Source organism: Symphodus melops (genome assembly GCF_947650265.1).
Source record: "Symphodus melops genome assembly, chromosome: 23".
Lineage (NCBI taxonomy): Eukaryota > Metazoa > Chordata > Actinopteri > Labriformes > Labridae > Symphodus > Symphodus melops.
Window position 1 is genome coordinate 1,430,763 of NC_136713.1, and position 15,470 is coordinate 1,446,232.

The 15,470-nt window shown below is 42.6% G+C and overlaps 1 long non-coding RNA gene across 21 annotated transcripts in view; it reads right to left on the reverse strand.

Moving 5' to 3' along the window:
- LOC306818974 overlaps positions 1–14,439 on the reverse strand; it is a 51,210-nt gene extending 36,771 nt beyond the window's left edge. For 4 of the 21 annotated variants that reach the window (XR_013778425.1, XR_013778426.1, XR_013778427.1 and 1 more), the window contains exons 1-3: positions 13,948–14,331; positions 13,318–13,814; positions 13,048–13,164 (exon numbers count right to left, since the gene is read on the reverse strand). This is a non-coding gene — a long non-coding RNA (uncharacterized lncRNA). Of the gene's footprint in view, positions 1–13,047; positions 13,165–13,317; positions 13,815–13,947; positions 14,342–14,390 lie in introns of those variants that run through there. The other 17 variants (XR_013778415.1, XR_013778424.1, XR_013778416.1 and 14 more) reach the window with 15 other exon arrangements.
- Positions 14,440–15,470: the final 1,031 nt, after the last annotated feature.

Below are 15,470 nucleotides of genomic sequence, written 5' to 3' on the forward strand. Positions count from 1 at the left end.
GTCTTTGTTAACTCTAAATGGTGTAATCCCGGATATATGTAGGAAATTACATAGACTTCCTGAAGCCACCAAATGGTCTGAAAGAATAGAGGTGCGAGAGAGCCACATCCTCTTTCTCAGACAACACCATACAAAATGTAAATGTTATTTCATTATCACAGAGTCACTGTCTCCAGAAGGACAGGATCCAATAAACTTCAAAGAATCCTTGTAATGTAAAAATCACCATTTGTCACTGTAAGGTAACCTCCTCTCTGTTGCATATAAGGATTTGAAATGTGAAGGTTCGGGAGAGAACGCTGCTGCCTTCTTTCCATGCTGCATGTTATTAAAGAGATCTGATTCAAACGCCGAAGCATGAAGTTCTTCTGAGACTTAGCAACTCTCCACCTCAAAAGGAGAATTTCCACGACATATATAACTGTGAAGGAACGGGTCTGCACTCCCAACGCTGAACTTTTAGCGGTAGGATTACGCCCATATTATCTACCACGGGAGTTCTCACATGCCATCATTGTTGCTGTTTACGTCCCACCATCAGCTGTAGCCCAGCGCAGTCATACTGATCAGCAGGGATTTGAATCAATTCACTCTCTCCTCTGTCCTGACAAACTTTAAACAGTATGTCAACTGGGCCACAAGATGGAATAAAACCATAGACCTGCTGTATGCCAATATGAAGGGAGCCCCGTCACACCTGGAGAAGCAGGGAAGCATTGTGAGAGTCATGTTCTTTGACTTCTCCAGTGCTTTTAACACCATCCAGCCCGGCCTCCTGAGGGAAAAACTGCTGGATATTCATCTGCACCCCGACACCACAGCCTGGATCTTTAACTACCTCACTAGCTGACCACAGTACGTCCGAGTGGACGGCTGTGTCTCTGATGTGGTGACGGGCAACACTGGAATACCCCAAGGAACTGTTCTGGCACCCTTTCTTTTCACTCTCTTAACCTCAGACTTCAGGTTTAACTCTGGTTCCTGCCATCTCAGTACAGAGCTCTCGATCAGACAGAGGTCTGATCGAGAGCTTCGTCACATGGTGTAACAGCAACCATCTGAAGTTCAACATCGCCAAGACAAAGGAGGTGGTCGTGGACTACAGGAGGAAGAGGTGCCCCCCTGTCCCAGTCATCATTCAGGGGGAGGAAGTGGAGAGGGTGGACTCTTACAACTACCTTGGGGTTCACATTAACAGTAAGCTGGACTGGTCCCACAACACTTGTAACACTCACCCTTTAAAGGGTGTATTACTCACACCAGGGATTCAGGGATGAATTAACTCAAATCCAATAACTTGTTGTTAATGAAACTAAACCTCTCAGTTAAATCATTTGTCAAAACTTAATTCATCCACTTGAATTTAATTAATGTTGGGAAATTCCCATCAGTCACGTGACGTTACACTAAACAAAACAAAACAATTAATAATGACCCAGATAATCACCTAATTTGCCCTAACACACCCCCCAAAATTCAGTCAACAATCCCCCCAAACGAAAACCACATTAAGCAAACAAAAGTGAGTTTTTTACGGTCTCTTAGTCTCTTTTTATCCAAAACAGCTCCTTCGTCGGTGCGGCCGTATGAGCATCCAAAGTGTTCATTCATCAAAAAATAAGCGACATAATCCAAAAAATAACCCAAACAGGGATATTCCAAACAGGACCAAACATAAGGGAAACAAAAACGATCTCACCCAGATCCTTGGAAGAAAATATCCCGTTCCCCGACTTGACAAATTTTCTTTTCCTCAGCCACGAGCCGCGTGTCCAGGAATGAATGAAAAAATGACGGAAATCCTTATTTTCCCGTATGCCGATTTGTTCCCTTCATATTCTACTGTTTATTTTCCCCCGAACACCTTAATCCCCATACAGCATATGAATTTAATTTTCAGCCACAGAAAACTTTTCTCTGGCACTGAACTTTTCTTCCCGTCACCTTTTCCCTGGTACACTGACGTTCCTTCTTCTCCCTGCCTCCTCTACCTCCTCCCCTTATCGACTCAGTCCTCTCTTTTCCCTACAGGTTAATTGATGCGCTGACACCATTTCCTTCATCACAACGGAATATTATTTATTTTACATGTTTCAATAACAATTGGGTTTCCTTTTCTATTCATCTTGCAACAATCATCCTTTTTTGTGGCTCTGTCACACACTGACGCCATCTTCAGGAAAGGACAGAGCAGGCTTCCTGAGGAGACTCTGATCTTTCAGTGTCTGCGACAGACTCCTCAAGACCTTCTACCAGTGTGTGGTGGCCAGCACACTTTTCTTTGCTGTGGTGTGCTTGTGGGGTTGCATCAAGACTGCTGAGGCAAACAGGGTCAATAAACTGGTCAAGAAGGCCCTCTCTGTCGTTGGCCTAGAACTGGAGACTCTGGAGACAGTGGCTGAGAGGAGGATGAAGGACAAAATCATATCCATCCTGGATAACTCCTCTCACCCTCTCCACAACGAGCTGTAGGAGATGAGCAGCTCCTTCAGCCAACGCCTCCTCCCCCCAGGAGCAAAACAGAACACTTCAGATGCTCATTTGACCCCACAACAGCAGGAGCTCATCTGTATTTATATATATTCTCTTTATATATAGTATACAATATTATTACAATGTCATCATGTTACCTTTATTATATTATATCTATACTATCAATATTATATTACATTATACTCTTATATTCTTATAACTGCATTGCTATACTGTAGTTAAACTGCACTTTATTTATGATACACTTTATAAGTTATTACTTAGAACTGTCAATACTGTTTACAAAACCTTCTAATCACAAATGTCATGGTTTGGTTTTGTTCTGTTTTTAATCCTGTTTTAGTTTTCATTATTTCCCTCGTGTTCTGTGTATGTATGTTCCTAGTGTGTTTTACTTTAGTCCTTAGTGTGTTTCCCTGTATCCTTGTGTTCTTCTATGTTGCCTGTTAGTTTATTTCCTGTCTTGTGTTATAAGTCTAGTCTTTAGTGTTTCCTGTTTTATTTTGTAGATCTGGTTTTGGTGGTGGTGTCAGTGTTGGGTTTTACTTTGTACTTGTCCTCAGTGTTCTGGTCTTGTGTTCTTTGTTCCTTGTGTTTCCCGCCTTAGTGATTACCCTGATGTTCCTCACCTGTCTCGTTAGTCTCACCTGCGTCTGATTACCCCTTGTCTATTTAGTCTCTGTGTTTCTTATTGGTTCATTGCATTGTCAATGTCTTTCGTATGTCGTCGACTTTGGTTGCTGCTTCTCCCTGCTCCCTGTGTTTTCTCCTCCTGGTTTTTGGATTTTTGGTTTTTCAAAGTAAGTTTTTGTTTTTTGCCTTTTTTGTTAAAATAAATTATTTTGTTATTCTGCACTTGGGTCTTCCTCTCCTGTTTCCTGCCTGCTAACTCCGTGACAACAAATGTCACTTTAAATTCGTCACTGGTCACTTTAACATGCCAATTACTGCACAGTATTATTATCTTATTATTATCTCTTTTTTTCATTGTCCTGTTGAGTCCACCACACTGTAGTCCTCTGTATATACCCCCCTTACTACTTGGAATTGTATTTAATAATAATAAATTTTATTTGTAAAGCACTTTTCATTTTTTAAATCTCAGAGTGCTACAGAGTTTTAAAAAATGTAATGTAATATTTATGTTTATGTTATTCTTATTTGGGTTTTTGACTTTTTTGTTTTGATTCTGTAGTGCTGCTGCTTCTGCTGTAATGCCCGAATTTCCCCATTGGATAAAGTAATATCCTATACTATCCTAGCCTATGTTGATCAAGACAGCAGAGTCAGTCCAGTATCTGGATCCAACTGGGTTTGTAAAAACCCAGGTGGGACAAAGTCATCGTCTTACAAGTCCCGACTAATGACAAGTCAAAAGTCCTAACCTTTGAATTTCAAGTCCATAACAAGTCATTCACTCTCTTCCCCAAATGAAATGGCATTTTGTACAAGACTAATATCTGTTAGAGTAACAAAAATCGATTGTTATTCATCCTTCTTCTTCAAATCAAATAAAAAGACCAGAGTGACGGAGTCTCCGTCCCCAGCTGATGACCCGATTAGGCCCACAGAGGTGTTCAGTGAGGTGTCACAGCACACCTGTTCAAAAGGCACAGGAGGAGGTGCGTTAGGCAGCAATGCCCAGCAGGAAAACCAACACATGTATCTTCATATGTTCAATCTGGAGGCATCCAGTGACTACTGTGAAAGGGCAGTTGGCATCCAGGGAATTCTGGAGGACAACCAGGAAAGACTGGATGACTGCAGGAAAGTCTGCATCGGGAGTGGAAGGCTAGTTACCTAACCCACTAGTCCCATTAAACAGACACCCTAAGCTTACTACGAAAACGAATAAGGACAAACAACCCGGTGGCCCTCCGAGAGGCGGGGTGGAAGAAGGGCCAAGGAACAGAAACGGACACGACAACACCATCTTTGTCGCAGGCGGTGAGAATATCCAATTGCTGGCAGATCAACCTGTTCGTAGCCTGGGTCGCACCTACACAGCAAAGCTCTCTGACAGGCAGGTGGGGGAGATGGTGAGGAAGCAACTCACAGGTGGCCTGACCAAGATCAATCAAAGCCAACTCCCCGGAAAGTACAAAGTTTGGTGTTACCAGTTCATACTGTACCAAAGGGTGATGTGGCCACTGAAGATGAGGGAAATCCCCTCCTCAGTGGTAAGCAAGATGGACGGGCTGGCAAACTTGTTCATCAGGAAGTGGCTGGGACTACCAAGATGCCTCGGAGGTAGGCCTCTTTGGTAGGAACACGCTACAACTACCACTGCGATCCATCAGTGTGGGATACAAGCAAGGGAAGGCTCGGCTGGTGCTGGAGCTGAGGGAATCCACTGACCAGCTGGTGAGAGCAGCGGGCACCCAGATAAGAACGAGAAAAAAGTGGAAAGCCCAAGAAGAGGTCGACATGGCAATCGGCAGGCTGAAGCACCGCGAGGTGGTCGGCAGAGTCCAGGAGGGTCGAGCAGGCCTTGGGAGGGGCGATAGTCCCTTGTTCTGGTCAAAGGCTTCCAAAGAAGACCGGAAAGCCATGGTGGTGGCGGAAGTGGCAAGAACTGAGCAGGAACGCCTTAACATCAAAGCGGTGTCCCAGGGCCAGCAAGGACGTTGGACGTCATGGGAAGGTCTCACAGACAGGTCCATGTCATGGTCCGATCTATGGAAGATCCCCAAAGCTTGGCTCAGCTTCCTGATTAGAGCAACCATGCCTTGTCCCCAAAACCTCCACCAATGGTTTACTGCCGAAGAGAACTGTCCCCTTTGCAACACCATCAACGCAAGCCTCCAGCACATCCTGTCGGGCTGCATGACAGCGCTGTCCCAGGGGTGCAACAGGTGGCGACAGGACCAAGTGCTGAAGAAAATGGCAGAGGTGTCAGAGTCATGCAGAAAGGAGGCAAACAGCAGAGGATGACATCCCATCCACAATCGTTGAGGTTGTGATTGTTTATGTATGTAGACACGGTGGGAGTGAATGGAGAAAAGTCCAACTGACCATTTGACTGAATCACGTGTGTTTCTGACCTTAAAGACTCGACCTGTATGGATCATGCGTATTCCATTGTGCCAAAACTTACAGCTGGCTTTCCTGTGTCTTTCCAGATGATATAGGAGTAGATGGAGCTCTTTACCTGACATCTACTCTTATATCACCCTAACCCTATAGTAGTAGAAGACATGATGAACGTTTCTGACTTGTGTGTGTGTGTGTGTGTGTGTGTGTGAGTGTAATGAATTCATTTATTTTTCCTTTAGAACCATGGCAATCAGCAGTACATCTGAAGCGTGATTTATGTTAAAATAAAAGGATTTAACTGAACAAAACTCTGTTTCCTGGTGGTGTGTGGCTCCAGTTGAACAATAACCTACAGTGTGTGTGTGTGTGTGTGTGTGTGTGTGTGTGTGTGTGTGTGTGTGTGTGTGTGTGTGTGTGTGTGTGTGTGTGTGTGTGTGTGTGTGTGTGTGTGTGTGTGTGTGATTCTGTCTGTGTTACAGCCCTAAAGTAACACCTTCTGATGGAGTCAACGGGCCTTAGCTGGACTCAGGTAGCCTTCACTAAAACATGACTAATGAATGGTAAACAACATGATGTACTACGGTGAGCGTATTGCATCACTTCCTGTTGTGTCTCGCTCTATCGCTACTACCGATCGATAGAGCTAAAGCTAGATTGTTTATCCTGTGTATTTTCTTACATTTGTCTCCATTCACTGCACACTCTGAGTAATCGAAATAATCACCAAGTACCCCTGCGAGCTATCTATAGATCTTTTGTTTGCGTTAAACTACGTACTCTCGGGCTAACTTAGCAGTTAGCTTCTCATACGATGGCTTCTCTCCCTGCCTCTCCCTCTCCTGCTCTCTCTTGTTCTGTGTGCCAGATGTTTAGTTATTCCTCGTCCTCCTTTACTGATAAAGGTATCTGTATTAAATGTAGTTTATTTATAGCTTTGGAGGCGAGGGTGTCAGAGTTAGAGAGCAGGCTCCGCACCTTTGAGTCAGAGTCACAGTTATCTTACGCAGTAGCAGTTAGCCAGCCTTCTGTAGCCGGTGCGGGCCGACATAGTGTTAAATCTCCCCCGGTAGCTCCCGAGCAGCCGGGAGGCAGTGGCTGGGTTACTGTCCGAGGGAGGCATAGTAAGAAAACGAGGCTCACGGCTCCCCACCAACCACTTCATGTTTCAAACTCATTTTCCCCACTCAGCGACGCACCCGCTGAGACAAAAACTCTGATAATTGGAGACTCCATAGTCAGAAACGTGAAGTTAGCGAAGTCAGCGGGCATAGTTAGGTGTATACCCGGGGCCAGAGCGGGCGACATCACGGCTCACTTAAAGCTGCTGACAAAGGCTAAACGTAGATTTGATAAAATTGTAATTCATGTCGGCACAAATGACTCCCGACTTCGCCAGTCGGAAATTACTAAAGTTATTGTGGAGTCGGTGTGTAGTTTTGCTAAGACGATGTCGGACTCCGTAGTTTTCTCTGGTCCTATCCCTAATTTGACCAGTGATGACATGTATAGCCGCATGTCTTCATTCAACCGCTGGCTATCGAGGTGGTGTCCAGCAAACAATGTGGGCTTCATAGATAACTGGCAGTCCTTTTGGGGAAAGCCTGGTCTGCTAGCTAGAGATGGCATCCATCCTACTCTGGTTGGTGCAGCTCTATTATCTAGAAACATAGCAGAGTTTATTAGTCCCAAACCCTGACAACTCATCAGAGTTCAGACCAGGAGGCAGAGCTGCAGTCTTACACACTTCTCTGCGCTTCCTTTAGATCTGTTTACCTGCCACTATAGCTGTCCTTATGACTGTAAATCTAACTGTAACTCAGTTAGATCTTCTTATAGCTGTAGCCCTACTTATACTATAGATACTGTGTCTGTTCTCCGCCCCAGACCTGTCTTAGGCAATTCCAGCCTCAATAAAAGAGGCGTAAATCATAACAATTTAGTCAAAATCAAAACTACAAATACGATTTGGCAAAAAAATCTAACAATTAAATGCAGCTTGCTAAACATTAGATCCCTAGCATCTAAATCTCTCCTGGTAAATGCTCTAATATCAGAGAATCATATTGATCTACTTTGCTTAACTGAAACCTGGCTTTCTCAGGATGAATATGTTAGTTTAAATGAATCCACCCCTCCCAGTCATTTGAATGCTCATATAGCTCGAGACACTGGTCGAGGTGGTGGAGTAGCAGCTATTTTTAATTCTGGTCTTATAATCAATCCTCGACCAAAGCTGAATTATACCTCTTTTGAAAGTCTTGCACTCAGTCTTTCACATCCAGTCTCTAGAACTTTTCAGCCAATTCTAATTGTTATAGTTTACCGCCCTCCTGGCCCATATTCAGAATTTCTATCTGAATTTGCAGAATTTCTATCACACATAGTTCTTAGCAGTGATAGAATAATTGTTGTAGGTGATTTCAATATCCATGTGGATGTTGTTAATGACAGTCTTAGCACGGCTTTCATGTCTCTATTGGACTCTATTGGCTTCACCCAGGGTGTAAACAAACCTACTCATCGATTTAACCACACCCTGGATCTTGTTTTAGCCTATGGTATTGAAATTAAAAGTCTGTCGGTTTTTCTGGAAAATTCTCTGATATCAGACCATTTCCTAGTAACTTTTGATCTCTTTTTACCAACCTTAACTCCTCTTAATAAAAAAGTGCTCTCTAGAAATTTAAATGATAATGCTGTAGCTAAATTTAAGGAAGCTATTTCAGCTGCCTTTGTTTCAGTTCCATCCCCTAACCTAGTTGAAAACTCCTATAATCACTTTAGTCCCTCTCAGTTAGATCAGTTTGTAGATAGTGTGGTGGATTCACTTAGAGTTACTCTGGATTCAATCGCCCCCCTAAAACAGAAGCCAATCAAACGACAGAGATCAGCTCCATGGTACAATTTAGAAACCCGTACTCTAAAACTAACGTCACGTAAATGTGAAAGAATTTGGCGCTCCACCAAAACGATAGAATCTCGTTTAATTTGGCAAGATAGTCATAATAGATATATGAAAGCTCTACGGCAGGCCCGCACTGCCTATTACTCGTCTCTTATTGAAGAAAATAAAAACAACCCTAGATACCTCTTCAGCACTGTAGCCAGGCTGACAGAGAGTCATAGTTCATTTGAGCCATCAATTCCTTTAGCCCTTAGCAGGAATGATTTCATGAGCTTTTTTAATGATAAAATTAATTAAATTAGAGACAAAATTAGCAACTTACTACCTTTACTTAGTGAAGATTCCTCCTATATTTTCGATTCGGCAGAAACGGTTCCAAATTCTGATACTAACCTTGACTGTTTTTTTCCAATTAACCTCGCAGAACTAAATTCGATTATTTCTGCGTCTAAACCATCAATTGCTCCCCCACATTATGGCCAAGCACAGCAGATGTTGAAAAGGGCCTTTTCTGCACACCATTGTGGCTTACGGCCATACCACCTTGAACAGACCCGATCTCGTCCGATCTCGGGTCGGTCCTGGTTAGTACTTGGATGGGAGACCGCCTGGGAATACCAGGTGCTGAAAGCTTTTTCTTTTTCTCTTCACCTGGACTATAGAACATTCGTGACTACTATGTAGTCACGAATGTTCTATAGTCAAGCGCAGCAGATGTTGAAAAGGGCCTTTTCTGCACACCATTGTGGCTTACGGCCATACCACCCTGAACACGCCCGATCTCGGAAGCTAAGCAGGGTCGGGCCTGGTTAGTACTTGGATGGGAGACCGCCTGGGAATACCAGGTGCTGTAAGCTTTTTCTTTTTCTCTTCACCTGGACTATAGAACATTCGTGACTACATGTTTGACAGTCTGCAAAGAGTGATGGACACAATCAATTGCACTGTAGGAGAGCATTGTTTTTATCATGTGGTGACAGTGACATAAATTCAGATGTCCGAAAGTTTAGCCAGATTCAAGAATGTGGGGGAGCATTTGCAATAAAGTATCTATCTATCTATCTATCTATCTATCTATCTATCTATCTATCTATACCTTTCCAAGCCATGCCACTGAAGGAAGAACAAGACCTAACCTACGGAGTGCTGAGAGGACGCCGTGGGACGATTATGGCTGTCATCCACATCGCTGCTTTGCTCACCACAATGGCTGTTGCCAATCCTAGTTTACAGCAGAGAAAAAATGGACTCCAAACGTCCTCATATATTCATAATTTCATCACCAACTGATTCACTTGCACTCAAACTGATGTCAAGGATACTGATACTTAGACACCCCATCTCTTACAGAAGGGTAAACATGGACTGTCTGCAACAGCAGAAGAAGACACGAGAACCAACACAGGATCAAAACATCCAACAAGGGCATGAACTAAAACTTGCCACAGAGAACTGCTTCAACTACATAAGTTTCTCATTTGTTTTTTATATTTATTTGTTTCATTCATTCTCACTGTAACAAACAGTCAGTTGTAATGATCTTGTATGGTAATTTCTACAAATGTTGTGTTGACACTTTGTGTCAAAAGGGAGGAATGTGGGAAATTACAGGAGCCACCAAATGGTCTGAAAGCACAGAGGTGCCAAAGACAAACAGTAAGGTCCTTTTCCTGCTTTTGTAAAGTGTCTCGAGATAACGCCTGTTATGAATTGACGCTATATAAATAAAGATTGATTGAAAGAGCCACAAGGAGCTGAAGAGACTCCGTCCCAGGAAGGCAGCAGGCCCGGACAAGGTGTGTCCCAGGATGCTAAAGGCCTGCTCTGCTGAGCTGGGGGAGCCACTTCAGAACGTCTTCAACATGAGCCTGCGGCTTGGGAAGGTTCCTGTGCTCTGGAAGACCTCGTGCCTCACCCCGGTCCCCAAGAAGAAAAACCCCAGTGGGCCAGGTGACTTCAGACCAATTGCCCTGACATCCCACGTTATGAAGACCTTTGAACGGCTGCTGCTCCAACACCTCAGCCCCCAGGTCCAACACGCACAGGATCCCCAGCAGTTTGCATACCAGGCAAAGGTGGGCGTGGACGATGCCATCCTCTATCTTCTACACAGGGCTTACTCTCATCTGGACAAAGGGAGCAGCGTGATGAGAATCATGTTCTTTGATTTCTCAAGCGCTTTCGACACCATCCATCCCCTCCTACTGAGAGACAAGCTGACCGAGATGAGGGTGGACTCGCACCTGGTGAGGTGGATCACTGACTACCTCACAGAGAGACCACAGTACGTCAGACTGAAGGACTGCACATCTGACACTGTGGTCAGCAGCACCGGAGCACCACAGGGGACTGTGCTCTCCCCTGTCCTGTTCACCTGTCCTGGGTCATTAGCACCTGTATGAGCTTACATTTACATACTGCTACTGACGCAGGCAGAAGAAATGCAGACAACAGATTAATGATTAGACTCTGTGATCGAGGACTTTGTGATGTGGTGCAGTGCCAACCATCTGCAGCTAAACACCTCCAAGACCAAGGAGATGGTGGTGGACTTCCGAAGGAACAAACCACATCTAGAACCTGTTTCCATCGGGGGGGTCGACGTGGAGGTGGTCAGGACCTACGGGTATCTGGGGCTGCAGCTGGATGACAAGCTGGACTGGTCGCCTAACATGGACACTACCTGCAGGAAGGGACAGAGTCGTCTGTACTTCCTGAGAAGGCTGGGGTCCTTCATCATCTGCAAAAAGCTGCTGCAGATGTTCTACCAGTCTGTGGTGTCCAGCGTCCTCTTCTACGCAGTGGTGTGCTGGGGAGGAAGCTGCAAGAAGAGGGACGCAGCACGCCTGTACAGACTGGTAAGGAGGGCCGGCTCTGTGGTGGGTACAGAGCTGGACTCACTGGTGACAGTGGTAGAGAGGAGGTCTCTGGACAAAATGTCCAGAGGTCTCTGGACAAAATGCTCTCCATCATGGACAACACACCTCTACACAGCACCTTCACCGGGCAGAGGAGCATGTTCAGTGACAGACTGCTGTCACAGTCGTGCTCCACGGACAGACTCAAGAACTCTTTTGTCCCCCTGGCCATAAGACTGTACAACACTTCACTGTCACGGCAGGGAAGAAGCACACGGTGAACCCTGGACTCATTTTTCACTTTTTTTCTCACTCCACATCTGCACTGCTGACCTCAGAGTCAGAGAGGACACTTTAATACATATTACCTTACTGAGCACTGGTCACTTTAATGATAATCACCCTAATCATGTCTGGTTTCATCCTACTGTTGTGTTATGCTGCATCTGTAATGGTTGACATGATCACTCTAACTAGGTCTCTAGTTTCACTCTATTGTCTTTGACACTTTATGCTAATCTGCTCCTCAATAGTTGGGTACTTTAAGAGCAATCACCCTGATCACTCCTGGTTTCACCTTATTGTTTTGAACACTTAATGCTAATCACTGCTCCTTTATGTTGCTGAGCACTTTAATGGCTCAGTCTGCATCCCTGCATTGACTGTTTAATGACTGTACTCGAACCTCTGGCACTACCTCAAACACCTCTGTACATGCACATGTAACTAGTTTCTAGAAGGTCAGCACTTTTTGTTTCTAAGGCTCTTTAACTGTTTACAAGTCTCTTTTAATCAGCACATGTTTTTATCTCCTTCACAGGTTATGTACATTATGCTATATAAGTTTTAAGTCTAAAGCTAATGCTAACTGCACAGACTTAACTTGTAAATATGTTTACTCTTAGTCACACAGGGCCTCCTAAATCTTGTCTGGGGCATTATTGTATTGTATACAGAGGGGAGGGGTGACAGCGGGTGTGTATTGTAACTAATGTCTTGTGTCCTGGCTGTCTGTATACTGCTACTGGATGCCTTGAATTTCCCTTGGGATCAATAAAGTACCTACCTACCTACCTACCTACCTACCTACCTACCTACCTACCTACCTACCTACCTACCTTACTCACTCACTAACTCACTGCCCTGCCGGTGTCACAGCATAAACTTCACACAACGCAGAATTCCACCGGTTACACGTGGGCGATTTCTTCTGCTACAATAAAGTTAGCTTTCACTGCCGCCACATTGTTTTTGGCAATGGCGAAAATATTCTGCTGGGACCGCAGATTGCCTTTTAATTCTTGGGTAACTTTTTGTCTTTCTTGAAAGCTAGCTGTGACTTTTAATACAAGATAAATGCTTGTATAATATTATGATCTTGTAATTTCAAAAAGGGGGAAAACGCATAATGCATAATAAAAGTGAAAGTAACGATGTGTGCATTTTTTTTTTTTTCATTTTATTAAAATGGCCCTCCACAGGAATCATGTATCCATGAGGCTGATATTCAGTTTCCAGTTTCACTTCATCCAAACTCTATTTTACAAGTTGGCCCTCCACAGGAATCATGTATCCATGAGGCTGATATCCAGTTTCCAGTTTCACTTCATCCAAACTCTATTTTACAAGTTGATTGGATGGAAAAAAAGGACACAAAACATGTATGATGAGTACTTTAGAAATTAATAAAAAGAAAACATTTATCTTCCAATAGTGTATATAACAAAAGTAGTGAAAGTGTAATTGAATACATACCCGGCCATTTATCCAGTGGTTTTCCTTCCAGGACAGCTGAGATTATTCCTGGCCCTCCACAGGAATCATGTATCCATGAGACTGATATCCAGTTTCCAGTTTCACTTCATCCAGACTCTATTTTAAAATTTGATTGGAAGAAAAAAAGGACATATTGTTCACATATACAGAACAGGTATGATGAGTACTTTAGAAAAAAACAAAAAAAACAACATATATCCTCCAATAGTGTGTATAACAGAAGCACTGAAAGAATAATTGAATACATACCCGGCCATTTATCCAGTGGTTTTCCTTCCAGGACAGCTGAGATTATTCCTGGCCCTCCACAGGAATCATGTATCCATGAGGCTGATATTGTGTTTCTGCCAGCTGGTATATCTCCATGCCCTCTGCCTGCTGTTGATGCTGGAGGAGTGAAGGTAGATGGAGATCCATCTGGAAACACAAAAACACTTCTGAACGCATCTGTCAAGTAAACATGACCTGTTCATTCACTTCATCCAAACTTCATTTTACTGCTTGATTGGTTGAAAAACAAGGACATATTGATAACATATACAGAACATGTATGATGAGAAATTCAGAAATTAAAAAAACATTTATCTTCCAATAGTGCGTATAACAAAAGTACTGAAAGAATAATTGAATACATATCCGGCCATTTATCCAGTGGTTTTCCTTCCAGGAAAGCTGAAATTATTCCTGGACCTCCACAGGAATCATGTATCCATGAGGCTGATATCCAGTTTCAGTTCATCCAAACTCTATTTTACAGCTTGATTGGATGAAAAAAAGGACATAGAACATGTATGATGACTACTTCAGAAATGAAAAGAACATATATCCTCCAAGAGTGTGTATATAACAAAAGCACTGAAACAATAATTGAATACATACCTGGCCATTTATCCAGTGGTTTTCCTTCCAGGACAGCTGAGATTATTCCTGGACCTCCACAGGAATCATGTATCCATGAGGCTGATATCCAGTTTCTGCCAGCTGGTATATCTCCATGCCCTCTGCCTGCTGTTGATGTTGGAGCAGATAACGTTGAAGGAGATCCATCTGGAAACACAAAAACACTTCTGAACGCATCTGTCAAGTAAACATCACCTGTTGATTCACTTCATCCAGACTCTGTTAACTCTTCATTTGCACATGTACAGGTCAAAATCAGCAGTAAGACACATTTTTCAACAAAAAAACCTAAACAAAGTAGCCTTAATATAGTTCAAAGTTTGCATTAACAATTGGATAAATATTTTTTACCAACCAACAAGAAACTTTAGATAATTTGCTCTCCATCTTCAGTTACGAAAAACATTCAAATAAATACTTACCACCAAACAATTTGGGTCATAATTAGGATCAATTTACGAAGTTTAGTACTTTTTGTACTGTTGGTTCAAAGTGAATTTGGTTCTCACTATCTCGGTAAGTCTTCTCCTCACTGCCGCTTGTACTGAAATGAGAGCTTCTGATCCCAGCTCGTATATCTTTGAATTTCTTTCCTGTGATGCGATGAGTTCTAAATTCTAAGCTTTCTCTATGATGACATACAGAACCAAAGTTCCATGAAAAATTCCATAGTCCACATAATGCTGAACTCAATTGTATACAATTGCATTTTATACAAGATTTGCAAATTATACTATAATTTTATTATTTATAATTATTAATAATAATATATATCATAATATTAATTAATCAGATCAGAAGGGATGGGTGATCTTCATCAGTTAATGTTTAATTAAGGTGCTGATTTTAAAAACTTTGGCCTTTTTACTGTTTCTATTAGTGTTATATGCTAGCTTTATTTTAAGCTATGTTTAATCACTTTCTCAGCTCAATACTGGCTTTAGCTTACTACCATATTCTTAACATGAATCCTGAATGTAAAACTTAAAATAGTCAATACATAAAAAGGTGTTGACTATGTTTATAGACAATAGAGTCAGTCCCCAGTAAAGTTTGTCCTCAGTTTGTTTCCGATTACCCAGCCCCTTGTTTTTGATGCCTTAAATGGCCAACAGTTGATTATTAAACTCAGACCCCGCCTCTGCACCTAGCAGGTAACCACTGTGAGCAGTTAACCTTCCACACAATGCCATCGTCCCATGCACCCATTTTTTATGTCTTCCCTACAATCAGAAATTGCAATTTCGATTTTCATCACAATTTTCTACAAATCAAGCTTGTGATATGTTCTCAATGTATACAGTAACATTTACAAAAATGACAAGAAATGACATCATACCAGTTAAAACTTTAAATGCCAGAACTCTAAATTAATAGAATGAAAACTAATTTATAAATTAATTTCAAATTTATTAATTTAAAATGTATTTATCAAGAAGAAACACACAGATGGTGACATTATTGGTTTTAGTGTCATTTTGACAGAAATCTGGTCATAAGTG